This window comes from Crinia signifera, chromosome 2 (assembly GCF_055691185.1).
Source record: "Crinia signifera chromosome 2, ASM5569118v1, whole genome shotgun sequence".
Lineage (NCBI taxonomy): Eukaryota > Metazoa > Chordata > Amphibia > Anura > Myobatrachidae > Crinia > Crinia signifera.
Window position 1 is genome coordinate 132,784,378 of NC_139218.1, and position 14,167 is coordinate 132,798,544.

The 14,167-nt window shown below is 40.5% G+C and overlaps 1 long non-coding RNA gene across 4 annotated transcripts in view; it reads right to left on the reverse strand.

The window, feature by feature from the left end:
- LOC146060042 (uncharacterized) overlaps nt 1-14,167 on the reverse strand; it is a 119,125-nt gene that overhangs the window by 62,490 nt on the left and 42,468 nt on the right. For 2 of the 4 annotated variants that reach the window (XR_014470362.1, XR_014470359.1), the window contains exon 3: nt 1,432-1,726. The exons of the other annotated variants lie outside the window; for them this stretch is intronic. This is a non-coding gene — a long non-coding RNA (uncharacterized LOC146060042). Of the gene's footprint in view, nt 1-1,431; nt 1,727-14,167 lie in introns of those variants that run through there. 4 annotated transcript variants of the gene reach the window in all.

Here is a 14,167-nt window from a genome sequence, read left to right on the forward strand (position 1 = left end):
ACAAAGGTGAGAGTGTAGATGAGGACAAGGTTGAAGATCTCTCTGTCATGATGAATAAGTTAGAATAAAAGTCTGAAAGCTTTAAAAGGAGAGTGATGCTTGAAACCATTGTTCTTTCACTGTTAACCATGTTACCTGCAAGTAAGCCTGTGCAGTAATTACTGCTTTGCACGAAAAGGGCTTCACAGGCAAGGATATTGCCGTTAGTAAGATTGCACCTCAATCAACCATTTACCGGATCATAAAGAACGTTCAGCAAGCACCAGGACCATCTCCTAAAGTTGATTCAGCTGTGGGAACAGGGCACCATTAGTGCCGAGCTTGCCCAGTAATGGTAGTAGGCAGGTGTTAGTGCATCTGCATGCAAAGTAAGGTTAAGAGTTTTGGAGGATGGCCTGGTGTCAAGAAGGACAGGAAAGAATCTACTTCTCTCCAGGAAAAACATCAGGGACAGATTGATATTATCTGAAATTAAACTGTTTAAATTATATTTTTTTAATAAGAAAAGGCGCTATGTGGTTTAACAGCAGTCGGCAATCATATAGTGATCCAGGAATCCTGATTTAGGAGTTGAGCTGTGCACTCTTCCCTCACTGAATCACTATATGATTGCAGACTGCTGTTTAACCGCATAGGGCCTTGTTTTCACCAATTTGAAAGACGTATAAGAACTCTTCTAAAACTTTGAAGAACACCTGATGGTGGATATCTTTTAAATCCACAATACCTACGAGATTTACAATGGACCAATACACACTTTTGAGAAATCCCATTCCTACCAATAAGATTGTGTGGTCATCTCAACAATGTAGCCTTTGCCCCTGATGAAGTCAACACCATGAGGAAATGCGTTGGAATAACCATTTTGTCTTATTGACTATTATGTGTATTTGATAAGAGGATCGTTTATCTTTTTTGATTCACTGAACTGTACTGTAAAAACCTTTGCACACAGTTATGCCCTGAGGGCATTTTTATTAAATATTACTTGAATATTGTTCCTTTGTACGGCGCTGCGAAACACTTGTGGCGCCTTATAAATAAAATTATAATAATAATAATAATATATTTTACGCTCTAAGGTTTAGCACACTCTGAATCCATTTGTAGAGATATATGTTTATATATCTACATATATCTATATAGATACAGTATATATATCTAGAGATATATACTGTGTATAAGATATAGATAGATATATCTTGTTGGTTGCTTGACCGGGGCATAGAGAGAGCCGCTGGACTCGTGGAGGGTCCGGCGGATCCCTTTTTTGCCTCAATCGCGTCCTGGAGAGAGGGTGGCTTCACATGAGGTTATTCCCCTCTCTCCTGGCATCAAATTGGCCCTGGCATTTGTGCATGCGCCCAACGTGAAGGCATGCGTGTGCACATGCCGGGCCGATTCGGCGGCCCAGTCCATACCTGTGTACTGTATATAGTTACAGCCATGGACTAAATTTGTCCGGGTTTATGGCAGGGTGCTCCATCCTGATGGAATAGGCAATGTTTATCACCAAACTATTCTTGGATGGTTGGGTGAAGTTGCTCTTGGAAAATGTTTCGGTACTATTTTATATTCATTGCTGTGTTCTGAGCCCACTTTCTTAGCTGAGAAGCAAACCAACACATGAATGGTGTCAGGATGCTCTACTGTTGGCATGACACAGGACTGATGGTGGCTTTCCCCTTTCCTTCGAACAAGCGTTCTTCCAGATGCACCAAACAATCTGAAAGAGGATTAATCAGAAAAAAATATTTTACCCCAGTCCTCATTAGTCCAATCCCTAGTTATAAGGGGTTATTCTAGTTCACTCTCAAAGGCAAATTCCTTCTCAAATGGACAAAACCATTTGGGTTAGTTATTTTGTTTCTGTGCAGGGAAAATACTGACTTTTCTTTTTACACTGCAATATAGATCTCAATTTGAAGTAAAACCCCACCTAAATCTAACTCTTTCTGCACATCTGCCCCACCTGCAGCGCACATGGTTTTGTCCATTTGAGAAGGAATTTTCCTTTGAGAGTGAACTAGAATAGGGGCCATAAGTCCTGCTGGGATGTTCTTGAGCTTTACACATCTGTATTTTGACACATTTTAGCCACAGTGTTACAAAAATGGTGAGCGAAACTATACATAAAAACATTTTCTGACTATTTAAGAAGTTTATGTTTGGTACCAATTTTACATAAATGAGAGTATTTTAGCCTTGCTACTTGCTGAGCATGCATCATTAAACTTTTATGAATCTTCCATACGTTAAAATGTAATGTATCTGCTTCGATATAAGCACTATAAAATCCTGTATACCTTTGCCAATTATATATTAAAGACTCCCATTTCCCAAGGGAGAATCATTTAGTTTCTATGACCACAGTTTAAATGGCAAGTTGATTATATGTCACAGAAATTGTGAACATTGTTTGATGAGTGGCGAGAGAAAGTAATTGCCTGATATTTTAGATGGGCATGTTGTAAAACAAAAGCCTTATACTGTAGACATGCATGCTGTAAAAATTGACATTTGTTCTATTAAAAATAAATTAAAAATATTATCTGAAAGGTTATGACAAATGTGCCCCTTGCAAATCAGATGGTCACAATGGAATGGTAGACCCAGAAGTAAAGAACCTGAGGAGCACCATAATATAATTATATTCCTACCTTACATACCTCAAATGTTCATCTCTCTATATCAGTGATGGAGAACCTTGGCATTCCAACTGTTTGGCCATGCTAAAACTGTTGCAGGGCATGCTGGGATGTGTAGTCCAACAACAGCTGGAGTACTATTGTTCTCTGCTAAAAATAATAACAGCTGTATAAACATGGTTATATTAAAGCATTTAAAATAAGAGGTCCCGAAAAGGTATGGCCTGGACAGTTATAGAGTAAGAGCCCAGGTGATGGGGTTGCTGAACAGCTCCAGGGATCAGGTATCTTTCCACCCTCTCCTGTTCTGCCCTCCTGACACAAGCCTATTGCTATGGAGTACCGTGTGAGGAAAAGTTTTTGCATACTTACCTTTCGTTACCATGATGGCTTCTGCTTTGTCCTCCTGTGACCTGCAATGTGCTTCATTTATACTTCATGTATACTCACCTTAAGTTGCAAGCCTCTTGGCTGCCTGACTGGTGAGGTTATCCTACTATGTCTCCTTCCTTACTGCACAGTCCAGCAAAATGAAGCTCCATGCAGTTATCCCCTCCACTCCCCTCCACTCCTGCTTTACCTATTGAACAACTTCTATAGGCTATTATTGACATAAAGAAAAGAGTGACAGATCGGGTGGTAGAGGTTCGTGTTGACTTATATCTCTTTTATCAGGATATTCAGAAGATGAGGGAAAGGGCTGGAGAGACAGAATGGTTTATGCACTTTTGTAAGACTGTACCACTCTTATTCCTGGTCAGCTGACCTCTTTGGAATTTCAGATGGATTACTAGCAGAAGATTACAGATATATGAAGGACATCACCATCGTAACAATAATAATAATATCTGTCCAGTTGGCCTTGGGTCCTGTTGGAGAAAGTGTGCTATATAAATAAAACTTTCTTAGTTACTACTTGGTCACCCGAGAAAGTGGAGGGTGCTTTTAGCTGTGAGACTCCACTACTCCCACAAATTAGTCCCTTCTCCAAGGTGCTCCTTTGTGGATCTTTATACAGTAGTTAAGATTCTGCATTATGTGAATCATGATGCAGTACTTGTCTTTGATAAGACCAAAAGTTTAATTGTAAGAGAGTGGCATTTATTTTAGATTTTCTCCGCTAATATAAACTTTGTTCGTGCAAAACGACATCTTTGCAATATACAGCTTCACTACAATATACCTATAATGTTTCCTATTTGTTTAAAGGTGGTTTCAGGTGGATGTAACCGCTGTTCTGACTCCCTCTGTGAGCATAGGCAAATCTAGAATTATGGTAATGGGTGGTCCCAGATCTAGACATAACAGCAGGGGGATGGACAATAACAAGAAAAAATAGTATAAGAACCTGCGCTCTAAACAAAGGGTGCAGCCTTATCATAAAGGATAGTCACCAAACTATCCAGAAATAGTAGATGCAAAAACAGAAGGGTCTGATAGGGCGCTCCCACTTGAGATATGAAGGACTTCGATGTCAGTGGATCTCGTAGAAATATGATACCTCAAAACGAGAAGAATAAACAAATCGCAGCATTCATAGTGTAGATTTCGAATAAAACATATAATAAAAGCTTCTACGGTCAATATATATTCTCCGTACCGCAAATGAGCCTTCCCTTAGGCCACAAGATATTTCGTATAATGTCGTCTGATAAGAATATGGTTCCCTTTCTCCTCCGCTCGTATACCTCGGTTAAAAATTCAATATTTGCACATAGCGTAAAACTGTAACAATTTATTCAAAACATAATAGTATACACAATCAAATTGGCATAGTACCGTGTCTGGCCTTATCATCAAGGCTATTTATGTCGCTTATAGGACAGTCAGAAGGATAATTTCTCAGTGGGATCCTGGGTTTCCACCGAAAAATTAAGCTCCGTCCCAAATAGCCTCAGATGGTGTATTGACAAGTCCAGTCCAACAGCCTCTATGTCCTTAAAAACAACCACCAATGCGTTTCTGCTTGATCACAAGCCTTCCTCAGGGTATGGCACACCCTGAGGAAGGCTTGTGATCAAGCAGAAACGCGGTGCAGCTGCTTCTATGGGGAGAGGAGTAGAGCGAAGCGCAGAGCACGCTCCCACTCCCCTCCTGGTGTCCCCTCTAGCGGAGTGGACATTTTGAATATTGTGCGCGCCGGCACCACATGATTAAAGGAGGGGGGGGGGCGGGCTGAGGTGAAAGCGGGGAGAAGAATGAAGTGGAAGCTGCAGGGGTGACAGTCATTGACAGCTGGGCAGAGAGCAGGGGGCTGCCCGGCTGTATTCAGAGCAATGCAGGTCATGGCTGTTTGAAATGATACCCCTTTCACAACAGAAAATGCAGGGATTTACCCGGGAATATGGTCCCAGGATCATGCAGGGACATTCCCAGGCTGACCCCTTATACACCAGCCTAGTCCCTGCATTTTCTGGTGTGAGGGGGAGAGACAACCACTCCCCTCTCCCTACCCCCCTTTAACCAACCAGCTCTATCTTCGGAACCAACTGACCCATTTACATGAGACCAGTATAAAATTGAAGAACTTTGAGTTGGCTTCGAATGATTTGGGTCCCATGAAACTGGACTGTTTGGTTCCAGCAAAATCTGCCTTCAAAGAACATAAACAGTCATGAAATTACATTTAAGAAATGAAAAAAACGGTTTAACCTCAATATCCCTGGAACCAATTAACCCATATGGATCCAGCCTGGTATCAGATTGAAGGCCCAGCGATTTGGGTTCGACTGAGATCAACCTCGAGCTTCAGTGATGCCGAAGGGGGAACTGGCAGCCGTTGAACTGGGTGGGGGTCGGAATTAGCGGGTCCCATGTTATCCTATAGGGAAAACGTTCCAGCTTTGCCTGGCAGTATCTCCGGTTCCCAGGGAGCTAGAGACACGGGGCTGGGCTCGTTGGAAAGCCCCATCCCTCAGCTATAAAATGGGCTAATGGACCACCCCCTAGATTTGCCTATGTCTGTGAGGATACAATGTGGCCAGATCTCCTCAGGCTCCTGGATGTGGTGCCCCTTTGGATGGATTCCATGTTGCTGAGTAATAATTGGATGTACGGTATTTGTGTGCTACTTATATGCTATATGTGAACATTTTCCTGGGCCAAGTGCATTCTATCACAGGCTTTTTTCTTCAGACTTCTTATTTGAGTGTCTGTTTTTGATCGACTCTGTCTGCTTTTACTGTTTGTGTTTGGTAGCTTTTCATTGGCCCGATATCTCTGAGATGTATACACCATAACTTAAGGGTGCATGATGTAGCTATTCCCACCTTACTTGCCTCTTACTTACATTTGGGTGGTCATAAGTAATAGTCTGATTTTTTTGTTTGATAAATTAAGGCTTTTTTATCAGTTCATAACTTTATAGACCTATGTGAATGGTTTAATTATTGGTTCCCCAGGATTTCGGGACTAATGGTCTCAGATTGTAAATATAAATTTACTCTGTATACTGACGCTATGTTTTTTTTTATTCAATAATTTTTATTAAAGTTTTGGTTAGAAACAAAACAACAAATCTGAGATAGACATAGCAACATATGTGATATGCACCAGCTCAGCATTGTACGATAATAAATACAGGTAATATACTGTAAATATAGTAGTACAGTGATGGCTAACCTTGACAATCCAGCTGTTGTTGAACTACACATCCCAGCATGCCCTGCTACAGTTTTACTATTTGGCCATGCTAAAACTGATGCAGGGATGAGTAGTTCAACAACAGCTGGAGTGTCAAAGTTAGCCATTACTGTAGTATTACAATCAGGATATATGAAATTCCCTACATAAAAGAAAAATAATAGACCATCAACCCGAAGGCGCCATTCTGGTACAGTAAGCCGCAGGGGCATATAGTAAGTGAACAGTTGCAGCCTGGTAGGATAGCAGCACATAAAATATGAATTAAATAGTATAGAAAGATAGCTATGTCTACCTATCTATCAAAACAAAAAAACACAACTAAACAAAACCCCAAATAAACCATCAATAAAACATCTCAAAACAAACCTCTCCATAACCCCCACCCTGTATAACCTAACCCCAACCTAGGAAATTCTTGGATCCCAAAACTAACCCATTTTCCTACTAAACTACACCATCTAGCTAGAACAATTCCCCCACCCGTCCCACCTATCCACAAATGGATAAAATATATATGGACTAATAGGGTCAAGACCTATTGGCTGCAATGTAAACACAAACAGGATATAGCACCAGCAATAGGGTATATAGATCTACTGGCAGCTAATTGGTCTGGGACTCATGAAGTGAATTGCCATTGGTTGTGCAGTGATAGGCTGAAACAGGGGAACATGGTGGTGCCCATACTCTGACACCTGTGGAAACTTTACATGCATTGCCATTATGCTGACAATGGCAGAGACAGGGTGCTACAACAGCTGAGGAGGGGCTGCAGCAGAGGTAGACATACATCAGAATCTGGTGCTGACCAGTATGCCATCAGAATGGTAAATGAAGGGGCCTGAATCTGAGGTCCTGGACATTTTATGACTGCACCCCCTTTTTTTTACAAGTGGCCCCTGACCACTTCTTGATTTTTTAGGGTAATTTCCAATGGAAGGTAAACCAATTGGTAAACATGGTCGTCAGTTGTGTTGATCAATGCTCTCTCTTCAGGCCTGTAACTTCCAGTCTATAAAATACCAGATATGTCAATAAAGGCAATGTGAATCCAGGATCTATTCATTTTCAAATTCCACCTGTCATTGAGTATGAACTTTAGGTGCCTGTGAAAGTGTTAGGTGTGCTGATTCTAGTTTTGTTATGAAGCTGTTGCTAAGCAACCTGGACTGGATTTTCTGTACAGCAGTACACATCCACTGAATGTCTCATTAGCTGGTTACCCTTCATTAGGAATTCTGACCAGCTGCTCCCTGCTGGTTATACTTCCTGTTTAGTTCTCCAGAGAGTGTCAGTATGTGCTTCTCACTGTGCTGTTTTTTGGCTCAGTTTTCCAGCCTGAGTTCCCAACCATGTGTCTGCAGTCCAGACTCTTATCTCCAGCATACCTCAGCCTGCCTTCACTCCCTTTATTCCCAGCTTGGAGTTTCCACACCTGCAGTTGAAATCCAATACATCGCCTGTCACTTACCCTGGGTGTTTTGAGTCCCGTGGGCCTCCTGCACATGGCTGCTAGGTCCTTTGGTTATTTACTATTGTCCTATGTATATTTTGCTTCTGGGTTTTATTTTATGGTTGCTTGCTTATTAGCAGCAATTCCGCCCTGGTATCTTATTTGTGACAAGGTTGCTATTGGGCTTGTGTGTATGTGTGATGTGGTCACTCCTGGTTTTCGTATGCTTTGTTATTGCTCACTTTTACTATGTTTTTCAGGTAGCCTTCTAGTTTCATTTAGTTAGTTTTCCTCTTGTCTTCCTTTAAGTTCCACTGGTGCCTTGTCCCTCCATAAGTCCTGGCGGCACTGAAGTTGGGGCAGATGTTATTCGCCCCTTCAAATGTGGCTGTTTTAGGTCAAGCATTAGCACAGCAGGTATCTAGTGGTCAGAATAGGGTGCTGTGACTCTTTCCTATATAGGTCAGCTTGGTTTTCGTTATGCCCATATTCCATTTCATACATCCTTACCCTGGTCATGTTATTTGCATCCTTACCTCAATGCTCATGGTTATTGTCAGTTACTCTTGTCTGTCCTGTGTCCAGTATTCAGTTTAGTTTCTGTCATTTCTTAATACTGATCATCCTGCAACTGCTCCAGGTACTTTATTAGCTCTAATTCCCTATAGAACATGGGTTAATCCTAACAGGAAGTTATCTGAAATTGGTTTAAAACCAATGGTCTCAGTAAATAAATGGGAAACAAATTTTGACAAGAAAGTAGTCTGAGTTTGTAGGTCATGGAATAATGACCTTTTCTACAGAAAAGTGGAGTAAACTTCATAGAAGGAATTTTAAGTCTAAAAGTATGAGTTGATAACCACATTTTGTAACCATCTCTTGGTTTTAAGCTTGGAACTGCTCTGCAATAAAGATCTGCCCAGTTCAGAAGTTCAAGGCAGTCATGTGGAGACAAAAAGCCTAATTCAGACCTAATCGCTGGACAAATATGTTCTCAAATGGGCTAAACCTTGCTGCACTGCAGGTGGGGCAAATGTATCGTGCATAAAGAGTTATATTTGGGTGAGTTATTTTGTTTCTATGCAGGGTTAATACTGGCTGCTTTATTTTTACACTGCAATTTAGATTCCAGTATGAACACACCCCACCCAAATCTAACTCTGCATGTTACATTTGCCACACCTGCAGTGCAAGTGGATTTGCCCATTTTAAGAACAAATTTGCCCTGCGATCAAGTCTGAATTAGGTCCAAAGAGACCAAAGTCTCTGGGTCATGATTCACAGGTTCTGTTTGCCCATTGGTCTTGTGGTGATAAGCTGAATAGAACTTTAGTTTTACTTGCAGGGCTGAAAATAGATTTTTATCCCGGAAAAGTGGGAGTTATGATTGATTGATGAATCAACTCCTCAAGATTTTTCAAATAAACAAGTATATATCTATATATAGAGAGAGCGCAAGAGACACTGAAAAATATCACTGTATAAAAATACTATTTTATTTAAGCTTCCTTAAACACAGATATTATATTTAATAAAAAAATACATTGTACATTAAACCCACAGATAATTTAATAAACATAAAAATATATAAAAAATGACTGTGTCCCTTTGCCAATTTCTGCCAATATTTATTTTCCAGAGAAAACTGATAATGTGGATTTCAATAGCCAGGTTAATGGTGTTATTTCAGATGATCATATCCACAGAGTTCAAATGTTTTCAATTGATATTGTTTAAATAGCAAGTCCAGATATAACCAGATGTTTTGAGGGTCAATTGGACCGTAATTCTGGCATACACATAGATATCAGTAGTCAGTATTATGGTTGAAATATGGAGGCACCTGTATTATTCTCACTTTTAGCCTTTGGTTTATACACTGTCAGTACAGGTAGTGTGGAGACAGGCAAACACGCACTTTCACAGTTACCTTCCTGGATTTATATGCCGTATAGTTCCTCAACCTGACCACAGCATGGAGACCTGCTCGCTGTGTCAGGGAGCCGACCGCCGGATGACGGACGCTGCAGGGAAATGGATGTTGCGGCAGTTAGAGGGTATAGCTACCTCAGTTTCCAGCAGGTGATTGGCAGCTTGTGCCGTGCTCCGCTTTGTAGCATATGTGTGTCTTGCAGTCTTTGCAGTCTCTGTCACTTTAAAGAGGGTTCCTTTGGCGCAGTGAGATACAGGCAGGCAAGGACAAGGGCATCACAGGCAGGGAGAGCTCTTGACTAGTTTCTCCGTCGTACTAATCTGACGGTTTCCTCAGAAGATACTCTCTTAGTTTCCTTGTGGGTATTTAAAAGGCTATTCACCAATCAGAACGGCAGAATTGCAAGAGGGAACACCTGTGTTGTGTTCGCAATTAAATCAACAGGTGTATATATTAAAAGACAATCCTATATTGCTTCTATGGTATCTCAATGGCAAGTTTATAGCTGTATTTTATATATATAGAGAGACAGCTTAGTTAATAACCAAGGGGGAAAAGTGATTACAAGCATGGAATAATGACAGCATAAATCTAAGTTTTATACATATGTATACACAAATAGGAACAATTGTTCCATTATTTACTTTTCTTCATTATCACCACATTGAAATATTTGTTACTGATAAGAAACATAGTGTGTCTGTTGTGGCGCAGCAGCTAGAGTGGGATCAAAGCAACCTGGGAGACCCGGGTTCAAGACCAACTCAGAGCATCCCGCGCACAGCCCACACAAATATGTCTAATTATTTTCATATTTTTATATTTTTATTTCACTTATAATCAGCGGAACATATTTATTCTATATTTGCAGTAATGGTCTCTTATAGGTAACAAATCAGATCATTTTATTTATTCATTCATTCGTATGTGGAACATCAAGTATTCCCAGAGATTTACGATTTTAATTTAATCTATAACGATCATTTAAGATTTTTGTGTACAGTAATTATGCTTGACTCCTGTATGCCTCTCTTAGCACATACTCAATTACTGGCAGAGCCTAAACTTTTTTATAGAATTGGGTTTGGGGTTGACTGAGAAATTGAAAACTTTCTTATTAACTTCCCTAGTGAAGCTACGGTATAATATAAACTTAAGGTACCCATACATGGAGCGATAACTCAGTGTGTTTTAAATTGGATTGCATCGCATCTAGGACCTTATGCCAATTTGTTTGGGGAGCGATGTTTGCTTAATGCGCATGAACATTTCTGCACATGTGCTGGTTGTAAATGGGCACAGCAAACTATAAGTTTGCCTTCCCATTCGCACCCACCAGTGTGATTGGGGGGTGTGGGGCGGCGGTGGATGGACGCACTCATGGGAATGGCTAGCGTTACAATGGATGTTCCCATGAAAATGCTGGGCGGTCCCATGGTAATGAGGCAGTGACAAGGCTGCCGGGGGCAGCTGACATCACCGGATGTCAGCTGCCCACTCTATCCGCGTACTGGGTGCACGCAAAGCTAAGCGACCTGAGAGTGCCCTAGTTTTGCATGCAGGCTCCACATCATTTGATGGTCGGCAACCATTGAATGATGTGGTCCTCCCCTCCCCCGGCTGCAAATGGATGTTTATGCAAACCATTCATTTGCAGCCGTGTCGGGATAATTCAGAGTGCAAGGGGGGGGGGGTGGCGGCCGTGCAAGTGGCATTAAATACACACGCAATGCTGTGAACTTCGCAACATAGCATGTGGATCAGAATAACCTCCCTAGTGCGGAATGCATGCGATGCAATCTAATTCAGAAAGCACGAGCAGTACATTCTTTATGTGCTGTGCGCAGGTGCACCCCATCACTCTGTATATGGGCACCTTTAAAGTTAAACATGATCTTAAGGTGCCCATACACGAAGCGATGCGATGAGATGCGCGCTCCCATGCACATCCCATTGCACAGTACATAAACTATGTGCTTCCTGTGCATTTTGAACTAGATTGCATTGTATCTAGTTCAAACCGCACAGTGCTTCAACCCATCGTATGAATTTTTAACTACATGCGATGCAATACAGTTCAAAACGCACAGATTTAATCGCTTCGTGTATGGGCACCTTAAGTAATTATTAACCTGTATGCACATTGGGCCTTATTTTGGTTCACTCTTTCTGACAAATTTCTTCTTAGATGGACAAAACCATGTGCACTGCAGGTGAGGCAGATGTAACTTGTGCAGAGAGAATTAGATTTGGGTGGGGTTTTACTTCAAAGTGAGATCTATATTGCAGTGTAAAAATAAAGCAGCCAGTATTTACCCTGCACAGAAACAAAATAACTCACCCAAACCTAATTCTCTCTGCACATTTTACATCTGTCCCCCTGCAGTGCACATGGTTTTGTCCATCTAAGAAAGATTTTGTCAGAAAGAGTGAACTAAAATAAGGCCCATTGTGACATTGTTTTAATATGGATTTATTTAAGGTTTAAATACAGGTTGAGTATCCCATATCCAAAATGCTCGGGACCAGGAGAATTTTGGATAACGGATTATTCCGTATTTTGGAATATTTTAATATTTCAATGATGTATTTTGAAGTATCTTGCATTTATGCTGTATAAACACATACAATAAACACAAATATATTTTATTACCTCATAAAATACACACAAATATATTTTATTTGTTCAAAAAACAAGGTTTCAAAACATGAAACAAAATTTGTGTATCTCAGATATTGAATTTGAATGCCAAGCAATCATTTTCTTGTACATATATAGTGCCAGTTACATATCATGTCCTCAGTAGGGCTTTTACATATGTCCCCAGTGAGTTTTTAGCTAAACAATTTTTTTTTCCCACTTTCTAGAAAGTATGGTTTTCGGAATAATTCGGATAACGGATATTCGGATATGGGATACTCAACCTGTATCTATAACAGCTAGTGTATGTCTTATTTTTTTATTTACTACTGAAAAACATACAGTAACTTCTCTTGATTTCTATTCACATTTCGTCAATCTGGCTAAATTTCAAAATTAGAATGACAGCCTTTTACTCAGCTTCGGTTACAAGTAGAGTAGCATAAAATATGTCTGCCACTCAGAAGAATGTTAAACGGTCTTCACAACTTTCACACACACATGACCTGGAAGAGCCATAAAAATCAATTATGCTAATTGCGGAAATGAGTGAAGCACTGGCACATAGTTTCACATTTCATAATCCTTGATTAAGTTGACAAATTGAATACAGTGTGGTATGACCAGATCAACTGTCATAAAATCAGTTGCAATGAGCTATTAGAATGGACTGATGGAAGATCATTAATTTAAAGCTTGGGTCTGTCAGAGTGTTCTGCTTATCAAATAACATTTATCTTGCCTCAGCTTAAGGCCAAGACAAGACAGGCTAAAAGTGTTAGTTAGGAGTAAAAGTCAGTAAACAAGTGTATCAGTAAATTAGGCTACACTCAGATTCAGTAATGCAAATCTAGTAGTGGTTATTTAGTAAAACTAATCTAACTGTAAAGCAAGGTTAATGGACAGTAATGATAGGCTAGTAATTAGTCTGCCAATAAAGCTATTTCTAGTATTGAGTGTTACAGTTATTCTAGCCGTGCTGGCGGTGGAATATAAAGATAGAGCTGGGGTGAATGACCAGGCTAGCCACTGCTTTGCCCTTGTTTTTGAGGTCCTGTAAGTCAGGGGTCTTCAACCTTGAAGACCGTAAAGGGCCACATTCAAAAATTAAACAAAGCCCGAGAGCCACTAAGCTATACTGCGGTAATTAGACTCTTAGGGTGAAATGTAATAGGATGAGAAAATCAGAAAGTGAGAGATTTGATAAGAAATTTCAATTTTTTTTAAAGCGGCAATCATTTACACTGCAAACTCAAACTGGTTTTGCAGTGTAAATGATTTGTCGCTTTAAAACCTGGAGATTTCTTACCAAATCTCTCACTTCCTGAATCTCTCATCCTATTAAATTTCGCCCTTTATTTTAGAGAATTCTAAGACCTGCTTGTAGCAGAACATTTATGCTGTATAAACCATCTTGTGGCACCTCAGCTTCAAAGTAGCAGCACATTTTTGCTTTTTATCATTTTTACTTTAAACTAGCAGCCCATTTAATATAAACATAACACCTTATGAGACATGTACTTTAATCTAGCAGCCCATTAAAGCACTACAAAATGCCTTGTGAGATATTACTATATTATTCTGGAAGCACTCAATTGCAGCCGAAGCCTACAGCTCACTCAGTCCCCATCACTAGGGACCAAAATAACTTACAAGCATAGGAAAGAAAAAGCTGGTCCATAGAGTAATGCACTGTTGCTGAGTGGAGAGTGCAACATACACATACAAAACACAAAATGTTGGCGCCCACCCCCACCCCCCCCCCCCCCCACCCCGGGGAGCTGGCAGGGGGGTCTGTGCGGTGCAGGGGTACCTGCGGTCATAGATAGGTCCCTGCGGTGCTGAGT